Here is a 22,989-nt window from a genome sequence, read left to right on the forward strand (position 1 = left end):
CCACTGAGCCACCCAGGTGACCCAGTTCCATCCTCTTTTGACTAAAAGCCTCAACACATGGATAGTATTTTGTAATAAAAATATTAAATACCCCAAATGAAACAGTGAGGTAGGAAACCTTATTAAACCAGGAACAGAGAAAGAAATTTGAAAAATTTTCAGAAAACTCAAAAGAGCAAGGCACACAGACTTCATGGATTTCTTTGAACTCCCAAGGAACAGATAACTTCCAAGCTAGGCTACTTGATCAAAACACAGTGTAGGATGGACTCCATTCAATGTATTCCCTGTGACAAGTCTGACCTTAATGAAGGTTCCTCCAGGAATGTGGAAAACAAATCAATAAAAGAAAATCTATTAACATTAGATGATGCAAACTATTTCAACATATTTCAAAAGAGGAACTGATAAAACCTTTTCTTTTGAGTAAAATAATTAGGACCTTAAAAAAAATAATTAGGACCTCAACTTGATAAACATACTATTTAAAATCATGAAGTAATAATGGAATAACGCTAAAAGCTTTTCTTTCAAATATAGGCCCAAAAGAAAAACGTTACTACCATTATGACTTAATATTGCTTTAGGCATATTGCAAAAGACACAGAGAACAACTGTTGGAAAAGAAGTGAAAAATATTTACAAAGACTTTGCTAAACACTTGGAACTAAATCAATAAGCTCGGAAAGAAGGCAGATTCGGGCTTCAAGTTAAAAATCAGTAGCATTACTATACACAATATACTACAGTATACTATATATAGCACTGTACATAAGCAGTAAAGAGCCAGAATCGTATAAATGTGATGATATAAGAATATAAGACACCTAGGATACATGCAATGATTTATGAAGTTAAGTATAATGACTTCATGCTTTCTAAATCAAAATCACCACTTTTTCTTAGAACTTGACAACAAGTTTCTAACATTTGTTAGGCAGTGTCAAGAACATGAAAGGATAGTTTTTTAAAAAATATTTTATTTATTTATTTGAGAGAGAGAGAGAGAGAGCGAGAGGGAATGAGAAAGAGTGAGCGTGAGAGGGGGAAGGTCAGAGGGAGAAGCAGACCACCTGCTCAGAAGGGAGCCCAATGCGGGACTCGATCCCAAGACTCCAGGATCATGACTTGAGCCAAAGGCAGTCGCTCAACCAACTGAGCCACCCAGGTGCCCTGAAAGGAAATTTTGAAAAAGAAGTCTTCTGATTGGGCAAGACTGGAGCTATAAATTCTATACATATTACAAAGCAAGAATAATTAAAACAGTGCACTACTCATATAAAACCAGACATAAAGAACAGTAAAGGAGAAACACAAGTGGTAAAATAAACCCATTTGTATATAAATAACTTGATATATGAAGAAGTATGATAAACAATGAGTCAAGGAGAAGATATTTAATAGATGATATCAAATTTTTAAAGATTTATTTATTTGAGAGAGAGAGAGAGTGAGAGCATGTGCATGGGGAAGGGCAGAGGGAGAGTGAGGGAGAATCTGAAGCAGAGTCTGTACTGGGCTCAAGCCTGACCTGGGGCTCGATCCCACCACCCTGAGATCACAACCTGAGTCGAAACCAAGAATGGGTCGTACAACCAACTGTGCTGCCCAGGTGCCCCAATATGGGTTAAAATATCAGTTATATCGAAACATGCATTGGATATGCTCAAATACATTAAAGTGTTAAATATATTTTTTTAAATCCACAGAACCACCAGAAGAAAAGAGAACCAAGATTGCATCAGAGCTTGGGAACTATGAGTCATGAACCAGGAAGAACTTTCCAAGGCTTGAAGCAATAGAAGAAATAACAGTGGAAGAGATCCAAAGATTCCACTGGATAATACTTGATGTATTTTAGTCATAAAAAATATAAGAAAGAAAAAGCACACTCTGAGAAAATACTTGCATCAAAAAAGGAAAATCCGTAACATATAAGAAACCTGTTAAAATCAATAAGAACACATTTATTTCTAGAAAAATTGTCATAGCTATGAGGATATTCAACACAGCATAAAATAGAGCATAAAATAAAAAGGTGTTTTAACTGTGATGGGAGACTTGAATAAATTCGAGCCAACCAACCTAAACATTTGTCATTTAAAAAGGTAACCACAAAAGATGTGTCTCATGTAATGGAATAATGTTTACGGTATGGTGTTAAGCGAAAAAAGAAAATACAAAATGATGTGTGCAACATGACAGCAACTCTACAGAAACAAGGATGTGCGTGCTCCGGGCCTGGAAGGGAGGTCAGAGAAATGACAAGCACTCTTCCAGGGCTGGGCTTGCCGACTTGCCGCAGACTCAAATGATAGCTGGGATCAGGAAGGTGAGGATGGGTAGAAACAAAATAGCAAGTGTGGGTCCAAGCTCCGCTAAAGGCAATAAAAAACAAAAATGAAAACACAAGACATTTAAACACTTGGATTTCGTAGAATCTTTTTTTTTTTTTGGAAGATTTTTTTAGTTTTATTATTACTATTTTCTTTTAAGAGAAAGAGAGAGCACACAGCAGAGGGAGAAGTAGGCTCCCATTGAGCAGGGAGCTCAATGTGGACTCAATCACAGGACCCCGGGGTCTTGAACCCAGCCGAAGGCAAATATGCAACCAACTAAGCTCCCCAGGTGGAGAGAGAGAGAGAGAGAGAGAGAGAGACAGAGACAGAGACAGAGCGCACGCACATGCATGTACATGAGTTGGAGGAGGAACAGAGGGAGAGAGAATCTCAAGCAGACTGCCCACTGAGCGTGGAGCTTGGCCAGGGGATCGATCCCAGAACCCAGAGATCATGATCTGAGCCAAATCAAGGGTCGGAGGCTTAACCGACTTTGCCACTCCGGTGCCCTGAAACCTCTTTGATGATAGCAAAGGGTGAGCGACCCACAGCCACAACCCTCCCTGTCAGATCTCCACGGGGACCTTACCCACAGAGGTCCTTGGGGACAAGGACCCCCAGAAACCCTACAGAGGAACGTGAAAGCCATAGGCCACAGCGAGCTGACCCGATTTTAAGTGAAATGAGTTCGGATCAGCGGGGTCAAACCATGCCAATTTAAGAGAGTTGTTATCGTCTGTGGGTTTTCAATGTGTGACCTCTGTACAGTATTTCTTTTAAAGTTTTAACAGTTATTTTTACAAAAATAAAATTCAGATTGAAACAGAAGTAGTTAAAAGAAGTTGGGTTCTACGTTAACACAGAGCCGCTCGAGTTGGGTATAAGAGTGGCTCTGTGTCTTTGAATTCCTTCTGAATAAAGCTGTTTGGGAAAATGCCAGCTTGCTATCTCATGGTGAATTAAACAGCTCCACATCTATCCATCAAATATTTATTGAGCGCCCACCGCATGCCAAGCCCTGAAGGAAGACGGAGGAGGAAAGAAATAAGACATGGACTCTATCTTCTGTGAGTGTGCAGATGGGTCCAAGATTCAGACACGTAATAATTGCACATGCATCAACACATACACGGATGCTAGGGGAGTATGGCTAATTTCTGTGAATGCAGGAAGAGTAGCACTAGAAAGGCAAGATCTGAACCCAGTCTCCAAGGAATAATAGCAATCCACCTGGCAGAGAAGAAGGAGGACTTCCCAGGCAGAGGGAACAGAACAGAGACATTCCCCAGCAAAGGACAGGAAGGTCCTTGCGCATGCCTAAGGGGGACTGGGCAGGGGAATCTGTCTGAGAAACAGCTACGATGGAGAACAGACAGGGCTCCTCCAGATTTTATCCTGTCGGCTGGTCCTTTTGGAACTTTGTTTCTAAATCACAAAACTCTGTTGAAAAGCCTACTTGGAAGCCTGACTTGTAGAAGAGATGAAAGGAGAACTTGGCCGAGCAGAGGAGTAGGGGCTAAAGACACACCTGGGCACCCCCCAACACCCTGGAAGCCAGACCCTGAGGGTCCATGGAGCACTTAGAATGCAAGAATGCACGGCCGTAGGCAAGAGGAGCCACACGAGGACTGTAGACAGCGAAGTCTCAGTCAGATTTGCTGGGGTCAAACTATGCGAAATTTAAAAAGTTGCTGTTAGATCGAAGAGAAGCCCTTGGCTGGGTAACAGCAAAACACCCCGGATTTCTGATTTCATTTTCTTTGTACCAGAGCGGCTAAGCCTTATGGATTTTGGACTTCCCTGCTCTCACAGCTGGAATGATTGTTCCAGTTTTTTGAAGAGTGGGGAGGAAAAGTCCTCTGTGGTCATGTGTCCCCTGATGCTGGGGGACCTACACTCACATGGAGAGCGACCCTGCGTGCCCAATCCTTTCTTTTAATCCGTGCACACAAATCTCTTGGGGGAAGGCAGTGTGTTCTGTGGTGTGCTCATTTGGAGACGCGAGGCCACAGGGACCTGAAGGTTGCCTTCTCCCCCAGCCCTCTCTGAGGTGTGGAACTCCTTTCTAAGCCAACAGGTACCACTCGGATGGCCTGGCTAGGTATTGGCCAGAAACAGGCAGGCACTTAGAGTTTATAGATTTGTTTTCTCTAAAAGCTCAAATTCTCCATCTGCTGCCTCCATTCTCAGTGACTGTATGAGGCTGGGCGTCGGGTATGATGCTTTCTGGAAGGGGCATCTTGACGTCCAATCACCTCTTGATGTCCGATCATCTCTTAAGGATGTTTACCTCGCACACTTCTCTTTCAGAGGGTAACATAGAGCAGGTGCCGCTGCTTCTTGCCAAATCCTGCCTTGCGTCTTCAAAGCAGCCCACCTAACATAACAACAAGACCTGGTAAGTGCCAGCAGCGATGTCTGTGTGTGGGGCTGAGGGAGCCAAAGAAAATATCTTGCTGGAGTGGTGATGGCGCGATTTTAAATGTCAAGATCTCAATGAATTACTCTCAGAGGTTCCATAAAAGAGAAACATGGTCAAGTTTCCACTGCTGCTGTGTCAAACAAAAACATTTTCTGTCTGCTCCTTTGCAGAGGAATGTTAACTATTGGCTTTTGATCTGGGAGTACATCCTAAGGAGGAATCAGTGGAAAGATTGACCTCCTGAATCAGGAGAACTTGGGTCCTGGCGGGGCGGATGAGGGGATTTTCCGGGCCCCAAGCGCTGCCTTCAGTGTGTTCCTGCCGTCTGGCGTTTTCCTCTTGGCGTGGTGAAGGGTGGATGGAGGTCGATCCTAGACAGACACGATTAGCATGAACACAGCAGAGATTAACAGCATCGCCGCTTCCAGATGACTCTGTGAGGAGCAGTGCCAACACCTCTGCTCCACTCTGCCCTGTGTCATCAGTGATATCTGGGCGATATCACAGTGTGGTGAGAGACCACAGTGAGATGGTCTTGAAACTTGAATGAAAGAGAAGATTACCCTCTGAGAGTTGGATGAGTCAAATAATCGATGGTATTAGCCACCTGCAGTAATGCTCAAAGACGGGACGTTTCCATAAGGGTTAAGCAGGAAGAACAGGATTCGGCACGACTGAAAGTGAAAGAAACCGAAGGCTCCTCAGTGAGTTAGGCTCAAAAGGAAGAAGAGGTCAGCCGGGGTGGCTGAGGGTGGGCGCAGGGCTGGCTAACGTGGAAAACAGAGCCCCAGACTCGGACTTCAGGGGAGTGGGACCCAATCCGGACTAGCAAGCATGGGCTCTGGGGCGGTGAGAACGCTGGCCACGAGGGGTGCCGTCCCCCTCCCTGCCCTGTTCTCTTTCCCTGTTTTCCTTCAACACACGTTCACTGGGCACAGCTCTGGACCACCCGCTGTCCTCGGCATGGAGGGGGCAGAGGCAAGGAACAAGACAGAAGGGTGTACGCGGAAGGTGCATGGAGGCCTCCTGACCCCAAAACATAAACAAAGGTACAAGGTACAAGATCATTTCAGAAAGTGATAGGTACTGTGGAGGAAGTACAGGGGGTGGCTGGGGGCGGGGAGAAGGGTGTTCTGCAGGAAGGACACGAGACACATAGCTTTCCAAGTCTCCCGCTCGTCTGGAGGACCGAGCCTGGAGAGCTCCTCCCCCCTTTGCTGGGATCTGTGCTGATGACAGGCTGTGGGTGCTCAGAGTCTAAGGAAAAGGATGCTCGGGGTGGGCGAGCAAGCAGAAGGGAGCGTTCTGCTCTCCAGTCAGCGCCGTCCCTCACTGTAAGTGGAAAGTCAGCCTCTGGCATCAGCGTGAGGCTTCAGCGAGGTTCGGTAGCCTGCCTTGGGCTGCCTGACAGCCGGCGATCGTTCCGTCCATGTCGGTCATGATTACTCTTGTGCTCGACGGCGTGAGACCCCGCCGACACCCTGATGGATGTCTCCTCAGAGACGGATACGTAGAAAGGGACCCTGTCTTTGACTCGTGTTTCGCTCCTCCAGTGGTCCATCAGAGCTCTCTCCTCAGGATATTAATCCGTATTAGAACCTAATCTTGCTAGGAAATCATATTAAAGGGAAATTCATTCCACTTAAACTAGGCTATCTTTTCAAACAAGTGAGTACAATGACGAATTTATCCATTTTGTAGGTGAAAGAATAATCTTGTAGCTTAATTATAAGAAAATGAGCTAAACATATTAGAATAAAAATGGTTTCCTCATCCCCTCATTATCGCTCCGTTCCCAGTGAATGTTCTGTTTCTCCTTTATTAGAATCTGCTAGTTTATAGTCACCTACAAATGAAGCCATAACTTAAGATGGGATATATTAGATTTTGTCCATAACAATCATTTTTTGAACAGCTATATGTGTATTTACTTGGTTGTATTTTCTCACTTAAATTTTAAGCAAGTATTAGGAAGTTGTTAAGTTTCATTATCCCCATCTTGCAGATGGTAAAACTGAGGTTTAGGGAGGACAGGCAAGTTGCCAAAGCTGCACAGATGGCAAGTGGCCAAGAGGGACTCAACGGGAGGCCTCCCTTCAGAGCCCACCCTCTCAGCCACCATCCGACGGAGGACCGTCTTCTGGAATCTGGGAGGACAACGGGTTCCTATGAAACCTTTGTCTAACTTTAAAACAAGTCACCAACAGGGAGGATAAGGAAATAAGCCAAAAGGTCTTTTACATAAAGACTAAAAATGCACGATGTCAGCAATAAAATCTTACAGAAACTCTTTACATGGGTGTTAAACATATTTTCTTCTCTATGGCTTTAATGGAAAGGAACCGAAGACAGCTCTGATTTTCCACCTTTCTTTCTTCCTCTCTTCCTTCCACAAATAGCAAGCATTAGCAAATACCTAGGATACAAAGCCCTGTGCAAGACCCTGAGGTCTTACAAATTAGTCATCCAAATTCCGAGAGTCTCAAGTAGCTTATGCTTTAGTTCACGGGACAAGCTAGTTATTAGAGATAAGCACAGAGCCAGACAGGAGCTTCGGGGCAGGAGAGAGGGATGTGGCTAAAAGGTTTTCTGGAGGTGGGGGTTCTTCAGCGGTGTCTTGAGGTATGGGAAGTTGCTAACATGGTGGAAGAGGCGTGGAAGAAAGTGTTCAAGGAGAGAGAACTCAAGGTCGTACCTGTAACGTTCCACGTTCTGTGCTTAATCGGCGATTTCAGAGACTTTAAGGACGATTATTTGTGATCAGGTGTGATTCTCTACATTATGCACCGGTTTGCAGAGTCTGGCCTTCACTCCAGAGGGGAGCACCTGTCATCATTCTAATTATCTGCATGGTGGCAAGGAGAGCTAAGGAAGCAACTGCTTCAACTCTATTTTTAAGAAGAACTGGAAAGGCTAAGAGGCTAAGAATGGTAAACGCTTCTCATATTGGACTTTTTTTTTTTTTTTTAAGATTATTTATTTATTTTTTTATTTGTCAGAGAGAGAGAGAGAGGGAGAGAGAACACAAGCAGGCAGAGGCAGAGAGAGAAGCAGGCTCCCCACTGAGCAGAGAGCCCGATGTGGGACTCGATCCCAGGACGCTGGGATCATGACCCGAGCCGAAGGCAGTGGCTTAACCAACTGAGCCACCCCGGTGTCCCCATATTGGACGTTTTAAACACAAAACCAAAATCAAATGTAATTAAAAGGAGCAGGGAAATGAACATGGCCAGAGGCAGACTTACCAGGGGACTAAGGAAGCTTAACATTGAGGGTCTTCCTTGTGTAAGCTTCGGAGGTTCTGCATTTAATTTGCATTCATAATTGTGTTTTCTTCCCCCCTCCGCCCCTGCCCCCGCCCCCCAAAAAAGACCATCTCCCAAACTGAATAAGCTTCAAGCCCTACCAATTCAGGATTGGCCTTGTAGCCAGCAGTCACTACTCCTGAGCCCTAAATTTAGCTCTGTGTTTCCAGAAACTCGGGGCAAAATGGGACCCGTGACCGCTCAGCATGAGCAGGGAATTGCGAGGAGAAAAGTCGGCATGGCCAAAATGCCAAACAGTGCAACCGCCGACCTAATTTACAGAGTCTGAGCTGACAGCTGCAGAAAATTAGGCATCAATGTTAGGAAATAATACTATGTCACTGCCTTATTAGTTAATATTAGATTTACTTACAGTTCACTAGGAATTCAGTACACAGACATTTGTCAAGTTCCTACTTTGTGGCCAGCCCTGAGCTAGAATCTCCAGGAAATATAAAAGGATAAAGATTAGATTCTTTTTCCATGTTTTACTCCTAAATTCTGAGAAAAGGCAGATTGCTGAAAACAGGGAAACACCAACAGAGGGAACACAAAGCCATCGCTAAGATCCACGGCAGACATGAGCACAGAGAAAAGGAGAAGAGCCTTTTGCTGGAACTCAAGGAATGGGGATATTTGATCTCCTGCCTTTCTTTCTTCCTGCTTCCACAAATGTTTACTGAACACCTATTTTTTTATTTGCAGCTTTACTGACATACATTTTACAGACTATACAACTTACCTATTTAAAGTGAGTAGCTCAGGGGCACCTGGGTGGCTCAGTGGGTTAAGCCTCTGCCTTCAGTTCAGGTTGTGGTCTTAGGGTCCTGGGATCGAGCCCCACATCGGGCTCTCCGCTCAGCGGGGAGCCTGCTTCCCCCTTTCTCTCAGCCTGCCTCTCTGCCTACTTGTGATCTCTGTCTGTCAAATAAATAAATAAAATCTTTAAGGTAAAGTGAGGAGCTCAACGGTTTCTAGTCTGTTCACAGGGTTGTGTGCCCGCCACCACATCAATGTAAAACATTTTCTATTTTCTGTTTTATAGATTTGCCTGTGCTGAACATTCCCGGGGCCTAAGGCCAGGAATGGGCGGCTATAGATATCAGTATCCCTCCCTTCAAGTCCCAAGCTCTACTGTCAGCTCTGAGGACACATCACCTATGCTCCCTGGGTTTTGCTTCCCCGCCCCTAACTCCCACACAGGAGGCCCCAGTTAGGAATCCTTATTCTAGACCCCATTCTCTCATGGTGTCCACACTCACCCCAGCCTTTTTACAGCCCCCTCTCTGCCACTGACTTTGGCCTCACTGCCGGCTAGGACCCAAAAATTCTTATTCTGCCCAATACTGTTCTCTGATCTTGTAATCGTGCTGTTGTTCCCGGCCCCAGTGGGGGGCCCGACATTCTACCCTCCCTCAGAAAGCAGGATGCTCCCGGGATTGGAGTTGACCTGCATTATTCTGACTGTGGGATTTTCCTGTATTATCTTTAATGATGCCAGCTTTTATCCTTACACTCTTTTTTTTTCAGTCATGGTTGTCTTCACCGTTAATATCCACACTCTTTCAGGTCATAAATAACTTTCATCATGTCAGGGAGTGAAAAGCCAGATGCGTCTTTACCTGGCTGTGATGGAATGGAAGCACCTTCATTAAGGGCTTTGCCAAACCAGCCCAACAGAGAAAGCCCCTTTCTGCCACAGTCAGGCATCTAACAGCAGGGGACCATAGAACTTGAGTATGAATCTCTGTATTTTCGTAATTTTACAAAATTTACACACTTAAAAAAAAAAAAAAGATTTTATTTATTTATTTTAGAGAATGGGGCGGGGAGGAGGGGAGGGGAAGGAAGAGAGAAAGAATTCTAAGCAGACTCTGCGCTGAGCACAGAGCGGAACCTCACCTCGCCTGACATCATGACCCGAGCTGAAACCAAGAGCTGGATGCTTACCTGACTGAGCCCCCCGGGTGCTCCTGAATACACACTTTTGAAAAAGGCACTACTTCTCCCTATGCTGTTGGCAGCACATGGTGACGCAGCTATGTCCAATGATGACAGCAAGCTCCCTAACTTCCACCCCTGAAGACAGTTCTGTGTCTCGGCGACATGTAAACGTTCCACATAGCCGGCCCCCTCTAGCGCTCCCAAGGATTCAATCACACTTTCCTTTTTCTTGGGGGGAGGAGGAATTTATTAAGAAGAGAATAAGTATTTCTTTCAGGTGTACCCTTACATTTAGGATTTCCTCTTGGAATAATAAATACATTCATAAGAGAAATCAACAAGATATTTCTCTGTCTAGAATAATCGTGTGAGCCAGTGTTTTATCCTAACGAATTTTCAAAAGAGTGCCTTGGCTTCCACATTGATAACAACCAATTTATTCTGTAGCTAATTGAATGACTTTGCAATTAGCTTACCAGAGCCGGAGAGAAGACAAATATCTTTGCGATTGGTCCTTTGTAATGAGCTGGGTGAGTAAGTAAACACACAGGTCAACCGTGCCCGCCAAGGCAGGCCCTACGTGGGTGCGGCGGGCCTGGCTCCTTTTCTGTTCTGTCCCTTCCCCTCTTAGCATTCTCCCCCTTGAGCTTCTGCTGAGGGCATTTTCCTGTTGAAATCTGTCCCAAAGCTTTAAGCTAACCCTGTAGCTGATATTTGCCATTCAAGTTAGAGTTACTAAGGAAGTTTAATTTGCATTTATTGCCAAAGGAGCTGAAGGGGACTTGGGACTGTCAGGGACAGTCCACAGGTCCACTGACTCAGGGACATGCCCAGAGGTATATGTTTCTGTACGACCCCATGTAAAGATGAATCTAGAGCATACCCCAGAGACTAAATCTTACACATGGATGGGAAGGTTTGGTAGGTATATTCTGCCTCACTGATTAGGGGCCGGAGGCAGGAAGACAAAAACCTGGGGGAGGTGAAAATCATCCTTAACCCAAAGGGTTGGAACCCTTGGCCTGAGCTGGCAGCTACCAGTGCAAGCTCGTTACCTATAGCTGGTCTCAGTGAGCCTGAAGAAGTTTCTAGAAAAAGATGTTCCTGGGACAAGCTGCACAGCAACTGGGCTCACTAGGGGATCTTTTTGTAAAAGATGGGGTCTTTTTGTAAACTGCTGCCTTTTAATTTTTTTTTTTCCTTCCGAGAGAGAACAGGTTGAGGGGATGGAAGGGGATGGCGAGAGGGAGAGAATCAAAAGCAGACTCCTACCTTGAGCGTGGAGCCAGACGTGGGGTGGGGCTCAATCCCAAGGCCCTGAGACCATGACCCGAGCCAAAAGCAAGAATTGACCACTCAACCAAGTGAGCCACTCAAGCACCCCGAAATTGCCGCCTTTTAGAAGCACTGCTGGGGTCTTGTAGCCACCGAAGAGCTAGCAGGCCAGCAGGAAACCCCTACAGCCATGATGCCCACTGCTATGGAGGACTTTGTGCAAGTTTTCTGCAAGCCTCCCATGATGGGCAAGGCCTCAGAGTGGGGCCGCCTTGCTGTGGGCGTCCCTGGCTATCGGAGGGGAGATACAGACTGACTGTGTTTTTCAGTATGTCCTCCCAGGCAGGAGAGGAACAGCAGGACACAGGTAACCCTGGAGACCCAGGTGGGGCCAAGGCTCAGGACAGATCTTGAATTAGGATGTGGCTTTGAGCTTCCCATGGAAGGCCTTGCCAGAGAGGTGGTGAGATTCTGAACACGCGTCCCTCCCACTCACTTCCTTCCATGGGCACCAACCAAACCCCCACCTTGTAGTGCTTTCCTTTTCTAAGGTTTGGGGTAACACATGGCTTATCTTATGAGAAAATTTGTACTCTGAGAGCAGAGTATTGGGATTAGCTGGTGGGAATCCCTAGCCAGCACCTCCTGCTTTGTAAGCAACCCCTGTGCTTTGGAGACAGAGTCCCAGCTCCATTTGTCTGGGGAAGAACAGGTAAAGGAAGGCGGAGAATGAAAAGCTCCCTCCCCCAGCATCTCGCAGAGCAACCTTTTAAAGGTGAGACACAATGAATGCAAATTCACTCAAAATAAACTTTAAGGGAGTGAATTACCACTCCCTTTACCTCTGGGTCAAGCAGGGCTCATCATCCCCAGAAGTCCTGGAGCAGGATGATAGGTACACCCGTATTTTTCCCACAATGCCTTCTGGGTCTTGCTCATGTTCACAGGTTATCACTGAGGAAGTTCAGGGGTATGACGCCTTCGAGACTAGGGTGGTGTGGCAATGGAGGTGAGGCCCCGTCCTCCCTTCTAAGGATGCCCGGTCCTTGCAGAGTCATCCTGATCCCCCCCTAGGCTCTTCCTGCCTGCCCTTGTAGGTTCTGATCTTGGAATCTCAGGCTGACCTTGCTCTGACCTTGTTCTTGGGCTCACCTGCTGCGGACACGGCTTTTCCTCTGGGCTCGTGGTATCAGTACCAAAACACTATTTCTCCAGTGGCTGACCTCAACTGGATCCAACCTGTGGCTTCATTATTTACTTTTGGAGCTAATACTCCAAAGACTTGCTCCAGGGCTGCAGTGTAGACTTCCTTTTTTCATATTGTTATTCATCCACCTTTTGGGCAGTGGCAATGTGCACTCTGCTTGTTTCTCCAGTGCACACAGAGAGTTGGTGGGAAACACCAGTCTGGACACTTCCACTCTACTTGGAGAATTCCTCCAGACTTGTCTCTCTGAATACTCCTCACTCCCTTGCATCTCTGATTTGGTTCTTTGCCTTGGCTATGAATTTTCATTTTATTTCTTCTCTTGGATTATTGGCCTTAATCTCTCTCTCTCTCTCTCTCTCTCATTTAGGTGTAAGTGACATATTACCTTAGTTTCAGGTGTACAACTTAATGACTCGATATTTATGTACATTGTGAAATGATCACCACAATAAGTTTAGTTAATAATCTAGTCTCCATACACAGATACAAGGAGGTTTTTTTTACTTGTGCTAAGAACTTTTAAGATCTATTCTCTTAGCAACTTCCAGATATGCAACACATTATTAACTATAGTCACCATACTGTGCATCATATCTCCATGACTTATTTATTTTATAACTGTAAATTTGTACCTTTTTACTCTCTTCTTCCATTCCCTCTTGACCTCCCTTTCCCCAACCTCTGGCAGTCACCCATCTGTTCTCTGTATCTATGAGCTTGTTTCTTGTTGTTGCTGTTTTGTTTTCAGATTAAGATTCCACATATAAGTGAGATCATATGGTATTTGTCTTCCTCTGACTTATTCCACTTAGCATAATGTCCTCATTATGCCCTCATCATGACCTTGATCTTGGTGCTGGCTTTCCTTCTGCGCATACCTTCCAGTTCTATCTGCTCTCCAAACATTGCATCGTCTGATGAGAGATACCTCACTCTTTGCTCTTGGGACACCTGGCTTGGCCAGGTCTGTAGTTTGCTTGACCTCTGTCAGGTTTGTGTGTGGGACTTGGAGGAGGGGTGTCGTGTGGAGAGTACTTGCACAACCGTCTGACAAAAGGTTTCCATTGTCACCCTCTCTGCTCAAGTGCATTCTCTGCGCCCATAAGGTGCCAGTCCATCGTAAGGCACGGTAACGGAGCAGGCTGGAATCCATTCTTTCCTGCTTCCTTTCGTATATTTAGGGATGGGATAATGTATCTCTGTTTTTATGCACAATGAAATCCCTAAAACATTAAACCCAACTTATGTTACTCATGTATTCAACAAATAATTTAGTCCATCTATTATGTGCAAAGAAGGTGCAGGACATAATAGTGAATAAGAGAAGGGTCTAGCAGGATCCCAGGTAAGAGAAGTTTCCATTTTCAGCAAACAAAACCCCCACATATCCAACTCCTTAGTGATACCTTCCCTTTTACCTTCAATTTGCTACCAACATTTTCTCCCCATTGCTACCTGCCAGGGTCCCAAGCAGGAGAAGCCTTCATTTTCAGTAAACTAAAAGAAACATATAGCTCCCCAGTGACACCTTGTCCTTCACCCACAATTTGCTGTCAGCATTTTCAACACATGTTGTTGTTTTCCTTCGGAATGGAACGCATGATTCACTGGCTCAAGTCCAATGACTATCTGAGGCTAACGCTCTTCTCTGTTTAACACAACTCATAATTTCTTTTCTTTTCTTAAGCATATGATGAGCTTTTAAGACCTCTGCTTTTTCTGACTTGTTCTTTTACTTTACTACTCTTTTTACTAAGCCAAGAAGGGCAAACTGCAATAAAAATCCTCAAATAATCGTAAAACCTTGCTGTACAAACTACATGGCTGGCTGGCATTCGGCATTCAAAGGCAGTTGAGAGGTCATGCGTGTTCAATGTGCGATTCTGAAGGTCATTTGAAACTTGAATATACCAAAACTACAGGACCACTTGGATCTTGAACACGTCTTGTCTGACCATTATGACTTTCGCAATCGGCATCATTTTGGCAAAAAAGCCCATTTCCAGCTGTTTCAAGTCACAGATGTAATGTTTTCTAAATTGTTCTAAAAATATGTGCAGGCTGTTTTCTTAAGTTTTAAATCAGAGTCTTCTTGATAGATTTTTGCTTTGATTTGGAATCTTTTGGCTCCAGACTCTCTGTGAAAGTGAACTGGATGCTAGCTTACCCTGGAAGGAAATTTCTGGAGCCAGAAAGTCACGCACCCCTTGCTGTTCCTTCCCTTCTTTTTATTATTTCACAACATGTGCCCCGTCCCGAAAGCTCATGAAGAACACAATGTGCCCGACCATTTTAAGTGTATGGGTAAGGAAGAGAGAAATGAGTCTCTCTGCACGAAAGGAGCCCTACTTGAGGAGGTGGGAGTGGAAAGATCTGTGGGAGGGGAGGGTTGCTTAGGCAGAGGGTTAGAAATTAAGGAGGAAATCAACACTGTCGATGCACTATCCATAAACTTAATCTACGAGCTCTTCCTAGCAGATACTGCTTCTTATTTGTCCAAATTCCGTGTCCTCAGGGGCCACGTGGTACAGGAATTGGATTCCCAGCCCAGGGCTACTGTGGACCATTTGAGGCAGATTGGGGATAAACAGAATCATCATAGAAGAAAGTTAAGCCTCGGAAGCTTGGTAGAGCACGTAGGAGGATTGGTTTGTGAGAGGTGGCCTGGAAGAGTGGAACTGACAGAAGCTTTGGAGCCAGTAGACCTGTGTTCAAATCCCAGCTGTGCTGCTTGGACTCTGACTCTGGGCAAGAGAGTTGCTGATCTACCCTCAGCCTCAGGGGTTTCTCATCTGTCAGATGGACATGATAAGAGAGTCTAGCTCATCTCAGGGTTTTCAGCTTCACAATGATGCACGTCCGAAGTCCAGGGCAGGGCCAGCTGCCTAGCCAACCTTCAAAATCGTGGGACTAATAAGTATGGTGTCATTCTATTTCTCCAAGAAATGTCTGGTGATACAGAGAGATAGAGAGCTTCGTTTACATAAACTTTAGGAAAAGTTGGGAAGGACACACAGCAGTCTGTTAAGGAGAGTCACCACCTCTAGGGTTTAGGAGGTAGGACAGGAAAGGAAAGCAGCTCAGTGTTTTCTTTATACACTGAGTAGTGGGATTGTAAGTGCTTTTTTCTCTTTGTTTTCCAGCATTATGTAAATAAGAAAGGAAAAAAGGAAGGAGGAGAGGAGGAAGGAAAATGAAAGGAAGGAAGGGAAGAAGGTGGGCCGGAAGGGGCCAGCCTGAGCTCCCTGACGACCCGCGGAGCTCACCACGGGACTCCCGGCATGCAGGAGGCGCTGAGTAAATGTGGAGCTGAAATACTGACTGATTATTATTCAACCAGCAAAACAACATTACGAAAAGATGATCACTCTCTTTGCTTTCACAAATGTGCCCATAACCTGTACAACAATTGTACGAGGCTCGTGCCCTCGGCTTCTGGGAGTGAGGGAAGAACGCAGCCCTGGGTAGCTTGTTCTGTGCTCTGCTGAGGAGGGTCACAGCAGGTTCCCCCACATGGTGGGCTCAGGCCACTCCAGGTCCGGATGCTGGAGCTGTCTGGAAAAGCCCAGCAGTGAATTGCCCTTAGAGTTGACGGCACTGAAGCCAAATGCTATCGGGTGCGTGCCAAACTTAAGAAATTGAAAAATGTGCATAATTACACAAACTCAGGAGAAACTATGTGCTCATCCCCCTAGATGGGATCAGAAGAAGCTCCAGCTTACAAGATAAAGGTAGACCAAGTGATTTTCCTGAACTTTCTTTTCTACCAGTGAAATGCCCGTGTTTTTAACTTCATGGATGCCAGCGTTGAAGATGTGGTTGAATAACATCTCAGTCCTGTCTTGAGGTATTTCACCAAGAATTCAAAGCCTTAAGACTCAGAGTCTGAGTGTAAACAGACTTCTGAGTAACCTTTAACACATAAGTTAATCTTTCCCCCCTTTCATTAAATGTATTTGGATGAACAAATTTTGGACACCCAAGAAAATACGTTCTCTTAGAAGGACACACCAGCTATGTTGGAAACAATGGAAAAGAGGTTGTGATTGGGCAGAGAGCAGGGACCTGAGGTGGAGAAGGGCCAGGGCCAAGGAAGACACATCAGCAAGGCTGCCCTGGGACACAGCGAGAGCTGAGCCAGAGGACCCTGGTTGGTGGGTCATGGAGAGATGCTCTGTGTCCACAGAAGAAGGAAATGAGGTTTGAAGCCACAGAGGGGCAGAGGCAGCTGGGTAAGGTGCCTACGCTTTGCATGGTGAGATCTGGCATAAAGGCCTTGGGGCAGTGCCCAGATGGCAGGACTTTGGTGGAAAAGGGGCTAGACTTGCTGGTCTGTGGACGATGCAGGAAAGCCCCGCAGAAAGGAAGGGTTGGTCCACAACTAAAGAAAAGATGGTGTTTGATCCTTGATTGACCTTCCCAGCCTAAATTACAGTTATGAGCTCTGTATTGAATACTGACTCAAAGCATCTTTAGACCACCAGCTTAATACAGACGTGTCTGTCCCTGGACGCTCAGGCTGTTTTGAATTTTTCACTGTCACAAGCAGTTTGTGCAGTGAAACTCTGTGCATCACATTCTTCCTGTATCGAGGACAATTTCCTAAGAATAGATTCCGAGAAGTAGAACAACTGGGTCAAAGGATAGGAACGTTTTTATGTGTCTTCATACATAGTGGAAAGCATTTGGAAAGCCAAATTGCTTTCCAAAGGGTTGGTTGAACCCAATCACTTTTATTTCAAACAAGATTTTATGGGTGATTATGCAGGGCTTTTAATGAGATGTTTGGCTAAGAAATGATAGTATAAAAACTGACGTTTATTCTGGGCTAATCATAGCCTTCCTATCCACTGTCTTATTTAATCCTCACAACAGCCCTGTAAGGCAGACAGTAGTATTCCCATTTGACAGATAAGGACACAAGCTCAGAAAGAGTAAATGTTATCCCAAGGCCATGTGGTTGGCTGAGCCACTCCGAACCCACGCCTGTCTGGGCCCTGCCCATAAGCTTGGCTGCTGAAGTTTCCCTCCCAACTGTATGGCCTCTAATGGTTTCAAAAATAATCCAAGACACACCGATACACCTGAGATAAATTCTGAGTCCCAAAGAGCTATGAAGCCAGAAGCTGATTCTTTACAGGTAACCCCACACTGGTGGTGAGAATGTTCATTTCAGGAGAAATACACTTTATTTCCCAGTGAAATGGGTTGATTTTTTATCATCGTATTTTATTTTCACCAGCACCACCTTAATTCAGACCCTTATCAGCTTGCGTTGGCCCACAAGATAGGCTGTCAATTGTGGCCTCTTCCCGCAACCTCCCCATAGCCCAGAATGGGACAGGCAGGACAGTGCTGAACTGGGTCCTAGGATTCATGTTCTGAAAAAAATGGGTTTTGACTATTTTATTTCCTATGATTATCATGATCCTGAAACCTTCACTGGCTGGGAGTTGTCATTAGGATCAAATATAAATGTTGGTGTTGAGAGTCTTCAAGGCCCTAAACCAGCCATTCCATTGAGAACTCCTATCTGTGCCATGTCCTTGGTACTCAGGGATTTGCAGCAGGAATGCAGCACGAGGTGGGGTCTAGGTTTCCAAAGACTGAATAGAGTAAGACCTCCTATCAAGGGTGACCAAAGAGGAAAGAACCAGTGGGGTGCATTTAGGAAATAAAAGGTTTCAAGCTGCTAATGATTGGGAGTCATGTCAAATGGCCAAATATTAGAATTGGGTTTTCAGGGCTGGAGCAGGGAAATGGAGGCAAGGTTAAGGGTCTAGCTGGGCCGGAACAGCAAAGGGTAGGTAGGGAACAAGTAGGACAGGGTGTTGGGTAAAAGGCATGGTCAGGCGCGGAGAGTGTGGAGCTAAGTTTTCACTTGGTTAGAGCACGTGGCATAGGTGTGTTGGGCTTGTTTGCAGGTGTAAAGTCAGAGCAAACATCATTCACGATTTCCCACTATATCCGTGCTCTCTACTGTGCCTGCTGTCAAACCCGAAGGCCCCCTGCAACGTTCCCCCTGAACATCCCATTGCTTCTCTGTCCACCCATTTCCATTTAACTTTTTTTTCCAAAAGACTTTATTTATTTATTTTACAGAGATCACAAGTAGGCAGAGAGGCAGGCAGAGAGAGGTTCCCGGCCAAGCAGAGAGCCCGATGCGGGGCTAGATGCCAGGACCCTGAGATTACAACCAGAGCCGAAGGCAAAGGCTTAACCCACTGAGCCACCCAGGCACCCCCCACCTCCATATAACGTATCTTACTCAGCTGGAGTTCACCTGGAACACCTTCCCCACCATTAACCCCAATCCCACCTGTCCTACAAGACCCAGAACAGATCTCTATTATTCTATCTGGGCTCTCTGCAGCCTCCTTCTAGCCCTCCCCCACCAACTAGGGCTAAGCCTTCTCTTGTTCATATTCTTCTGGTAATTCTTCTTCTCAAAATTCACTTGGCAATTAATCACATACTGTCTTGTGATGCATTTACTGTTGTTGGCTTAAACAGATAAAAATATCTTCTATGCCGGTTTAACTTGTCACATGTGTCTGGCTTGCCTTTCTGAAGGGGAGTCCAAAGGACAAGCCAGCAATCACTATCAGGGGAAAGCTCCTTTTAGAAAAAAAAAATAATGACAACAAGGCCCATATGCTTTTCAAACTCATTTTGCATGTATTATTTCATTCGATCCTCATACAACCTGGGGAGATGCACATTATCATTCAGATTTAAGCCCCAGCTCAATAATCTTTATTGACTATAAGATCAGATGCAAAATATGGCCTGGAAAGGCCCTCCCAGTCATGTCAGATTCAGTTGGACTAATGGAAGGACTAAGAACTCGGGGCGCCTGGGTGGCTCAGTGGGTTAAGCCTCTGCCTTCAGCTCAGGTCATGATCTCAGGGTCCTGGGATCGAGCCCCGCATCAGGCTCTCTGCACAGCAGGAAGCCTGCTTCCTCCTCTCTCTCTGCCTGCCTCTCTGACTACTTGTGATCTCTGTCTGTCAAATAAATAAATAAAATCTTTAAAAAAAGAGTAAGAATTCATTGCAGTGCGAACGTGGGCTCTGACATAAGGAAGTGGTTAGTCTGATACGAACGTGGGTTGATCCGCTGGCCGCCAGCTGTGGTTCATCAGAAACCACAAAACCATCCCGAAGACACAGGTGGACTGAGGAGGTACAGGAGGGATCGACTCAGCTTGCCCCACGCCCTGTTTGGAGGGATACAGATTTAATCCACCTCCACTCTGTAGGGCCGTCTGTAGGCTATCTGTGGGGGCTACAGCTCTTTGGGAAACGGCATATAATTCATCCTGCCATGAAGGTTCAGGTTTCGCCTGCTGCCGCTACCCTTTGTGTTGTAAGGAATCTCTCTGGAGATAAAGGAGCGTCAACCCTTCACGGGTTGGCCAGCATCCTGCTGCCTGGGGTGGGCAGGCACAGAACACATTTTACCGATGAATCTGTACAGTGTTCTCCTGTTTATGGGGCCCAGCGAGGAAACACACGCACATGCTTCCATAGATGCTGTCCTAGGAAGGCAGGACCCAGCAGCTTGACTGCCTTGCCACCATCATCTCCAGTGACAACACAAGCAAGGAAGGCTGAATGGAGCTCCTAAAAACCCAAAGCTCTAAATGCTGTTACACAGAGTTCAGTGAAAAGCAGTGCAATGCTAGGTTCCTAGCCTGAGCTGAACTCAGAACCAAGCCCCGGGTCTGTTCCCACGATTCTTTCAGGAAAATGGTTACAAGATTCCATAGATGACTTAGGAGTCCAGCCAAGTCGGACTGGGAAAGGCTGTGTAGGAAAAAGGGGTGGGAAGCACAGTGAACAAGTCAGGGCTGGTGTTAGAGGGAAGGAAAATAGTTCCTATAGATTTTGGAGAGTGAAAGAGGGGGTATATGTCATGGGCAAAAGTGCCAACGGAACTCTGCCGCCAGCAGCAAGGAACATTGCCTATACTGTTTAAGAGAAAATGATAGGCTTTGCTGATGGAGGGGGAATTACAGATAGACCCTGTGATAAAGAGAACACACAATGCCCTGTTTGCTGGATGGGGGTAATTCAGGGAAAGCATTGCTTTGCACAGCATTACTCCCGAGTCAACGTGGAAATGCCTCAGGGCTGAGAGAACTGCCTGAGAGATTTGTGTGACTCGAGGATTCCCTTGGTCATCTGTGAGAGCTGGTTGTGATGGAGGCAGGGCAGAGGGGGCTGATGGAAGGCTCTGGGCTTGCTGGGTCTTGCTGCTGACTTGAGCGTAGGCAGTGCTTGTCTTCCATGGGTTCTGGGTGCTGGAGGACGAGGGCCCTCTCAAAGCTGGGGTGACAAAACCGCAGCTCCACGCTGCACTGACCAGACCTTGCAGGGACCAGAGGCTGGCCAGACAAGCAGTCCCACTGTCCTCTTACTTTGCCTGACTGGCTCTCAGAAACTTCTGGGTGGAGAAGGGTCTTGGGGTGAGGGAAGGGCCGATCGATGGTGCTGAGCTGCAGGTGTGTAGCAGTGGAGTTATGGGGAACCCCCGGGCAAAGTCAGGGAGCACAGGGGAGTGGGCCAGCACCGCCATGGTTTGTGCCGTGCCTGCCTTCACATGCTTGAACAGTCGTCCTCTTATCTGCCAGTTCAGTGACTGGGGGTCAGCTGGGGGCCGGAAACGGATGACCCTCCTTCTGCTGTATCTCCAGAAGGTCAGCGGTAGCCTGACACTACGTCCTGGTGCTGACGTAAATCACCTCACCGCATCTCATCACGCAGGCATTTTACCATTTCATGTCATGGCACAAAGAAGAGGGAGGGTGGGTGTAAGTCAATAAGGTATTTTGAGACAAAGACCACATCCACAGAACTATTATTACAGTATTTTGTTAGAATTGTTCTACTTTATTATTAGCTACTATGAGTCTCCTACTGTGCCTATTTGATAAATTAAACTTGATCACAGGTATGTACGGAGAGGGGAAACCAGGGTACATATAGCATTTGGGATTATCCACATTCAGGCACCGCTGGGGACCTTGGAATGTGTCTCCAGCAGATAAAGGGGGCTGCTGCGCTTCCAAGGTGACGTTCACTTTCCCTACCTGGCGGGTGATAGCTCTCACCTTTCGCAGGAGAAGAAGCATTCTTTTAGCCTCGTTCTCAACTGCCGTGACCATTTGATGCTTCAAAGGTAATAGCAATTAATGATGATTCTAACAGTTATGAGCCATTAATCCATCAATTAATAAATTAATCTCTTGCCTCATTCCACAAGGGATCTGAGGCAGGAGTTATTAGGAACATTTATCATGGTAACCGGGAGGAAATGATGACGGCCTCGTAAGGAGCCCAGACCAACGGTAATTGCAATCATGGCTGTAATAGCTGTAAGTTACTAGATCGATGCCAAGTACAATGACTATTTGGAGAAAGAATTTATGTTAATAGATCAATGAGGAAAGAGACTTGGAAGAGGGAATCTGCAAGTGAGCGAGGATCACAGAGGGGGAAGATTGCCAGGGACTAAGCCTGGCTGAAATAATTGTGAAATGAAATGATTTTGTTGAGTGTTTCAATTCTGGGTAATGTGCTGGATGCTTTCTATGGCACCATGTTGTTTGATTCACAGATCGGCCTAGACACCCCCTGTTTACGGAGGGGGAAACTGAGTCACCAAGAAGCTTGCAGATCCATTCAATTACATTTGGAACCACGAACCACTCAATTTCTCACGGCCTCATCCTCTTTCGCTTTGGATCTCATTTACCTTGAGTCCCAAGGACAAGGTTTAACTTGTGCTCTCTCTGGCCTCCCTGTGGTGTTGAATACCTGGTTTCAACTTCGTAGAAGGAAGGCAGATGCTGCCCAAGACCTCAGGAGACATTACCCATCACTTCCAGATAACACTTCATCTCAAGGGCCATTTACATGTATTCCTACCTTCCATCCATACAACGGTGAGAGGATGAGTAATATTACCATCCCCGTTTTGTAGATGAGGATCCTGATCATCAGTGTTGAACTGACTTTCCAGGTTCCCAGAACCAGTTAGTGGCAAAGAGAGGCTGACAATTTAAATCCCAACTCCATCATTTGCCAGCTGTGTGACCTTGGGCACTTTAAATACCCTCTCTGAGCCAGTTTCCCCATCTGTAAGTGGAGATAATAAGGCAAGCTCATAGGGCTGTTATAGGCATTAAGCATCCTACCCAGAACTTAGCAGATGGTGCCTAATAAAAGTTCCTTCCTTCCCTCTACCCTTCTTTCAATTCTAATGTTAGAGGCTGAGACAGAACAAACACTATGATATTCAGAAGAAAAGGAGAGAAAACTTAGAGGCTCTAATTAGATCTTAAAAACATTTCAACAATGGTGTCATATTAACCAGACGTTGTGTCTGCTAGCAATACTTAATGGTTCAAGTGGGATTTTGTGCAGTACAGGGTCTATACCTCTAATTGCATAGAAAGTTGTGTTCCATGAACATCGCTAAGCAAAAGGG

The 22,989-nt window shown here is 45.8% G+C and overlaps 1 protein-coding gene and 1 long non-coding RNA gene across 2 annotated transcripts in view; one reads left to right on the plus strand and one right to left on the minus strand.

Moving 5' to 3' along the window:
* The window catches only part of LOC132022743 (uncharacterized), a 33,300-nt gene extending 31,247 nt beyond the window's left edge, over positions 1-2,053 (plus strand). The window contains exon 2 of the long non-coding RNA XR_009405687.1: positions 1,710-2,053. This is a non-coding gene — a long non-coding RNA (uncharacterized LOC132022743). The remainder of the gene's footprint in view (positions 1-1,709) is intronic.
* SPON1 (spondin 1) overlaps positions 1-22,989 on the minus strand; it is a 256,164-nt gene that overhangs the window by 58,031 nt on the left and 175,144 nt on the right. The window lies entirely within an intron of this gene.

The sequence above is a fragment of the Mustela nigripes genome, chromosome 1 (assembly GCF_022355385.1).
Source record: "Mustela nigripes isolate SB6536 chromosome 1, MUSNIG.SB6536, whole genome shotgun sequence".
Taxonomy (NCBI): Eukaryota; Metazoa; Chordata; class Mammalia; order Carnivora; family Mustelidae; genus Mustela; species Mustela nigripes.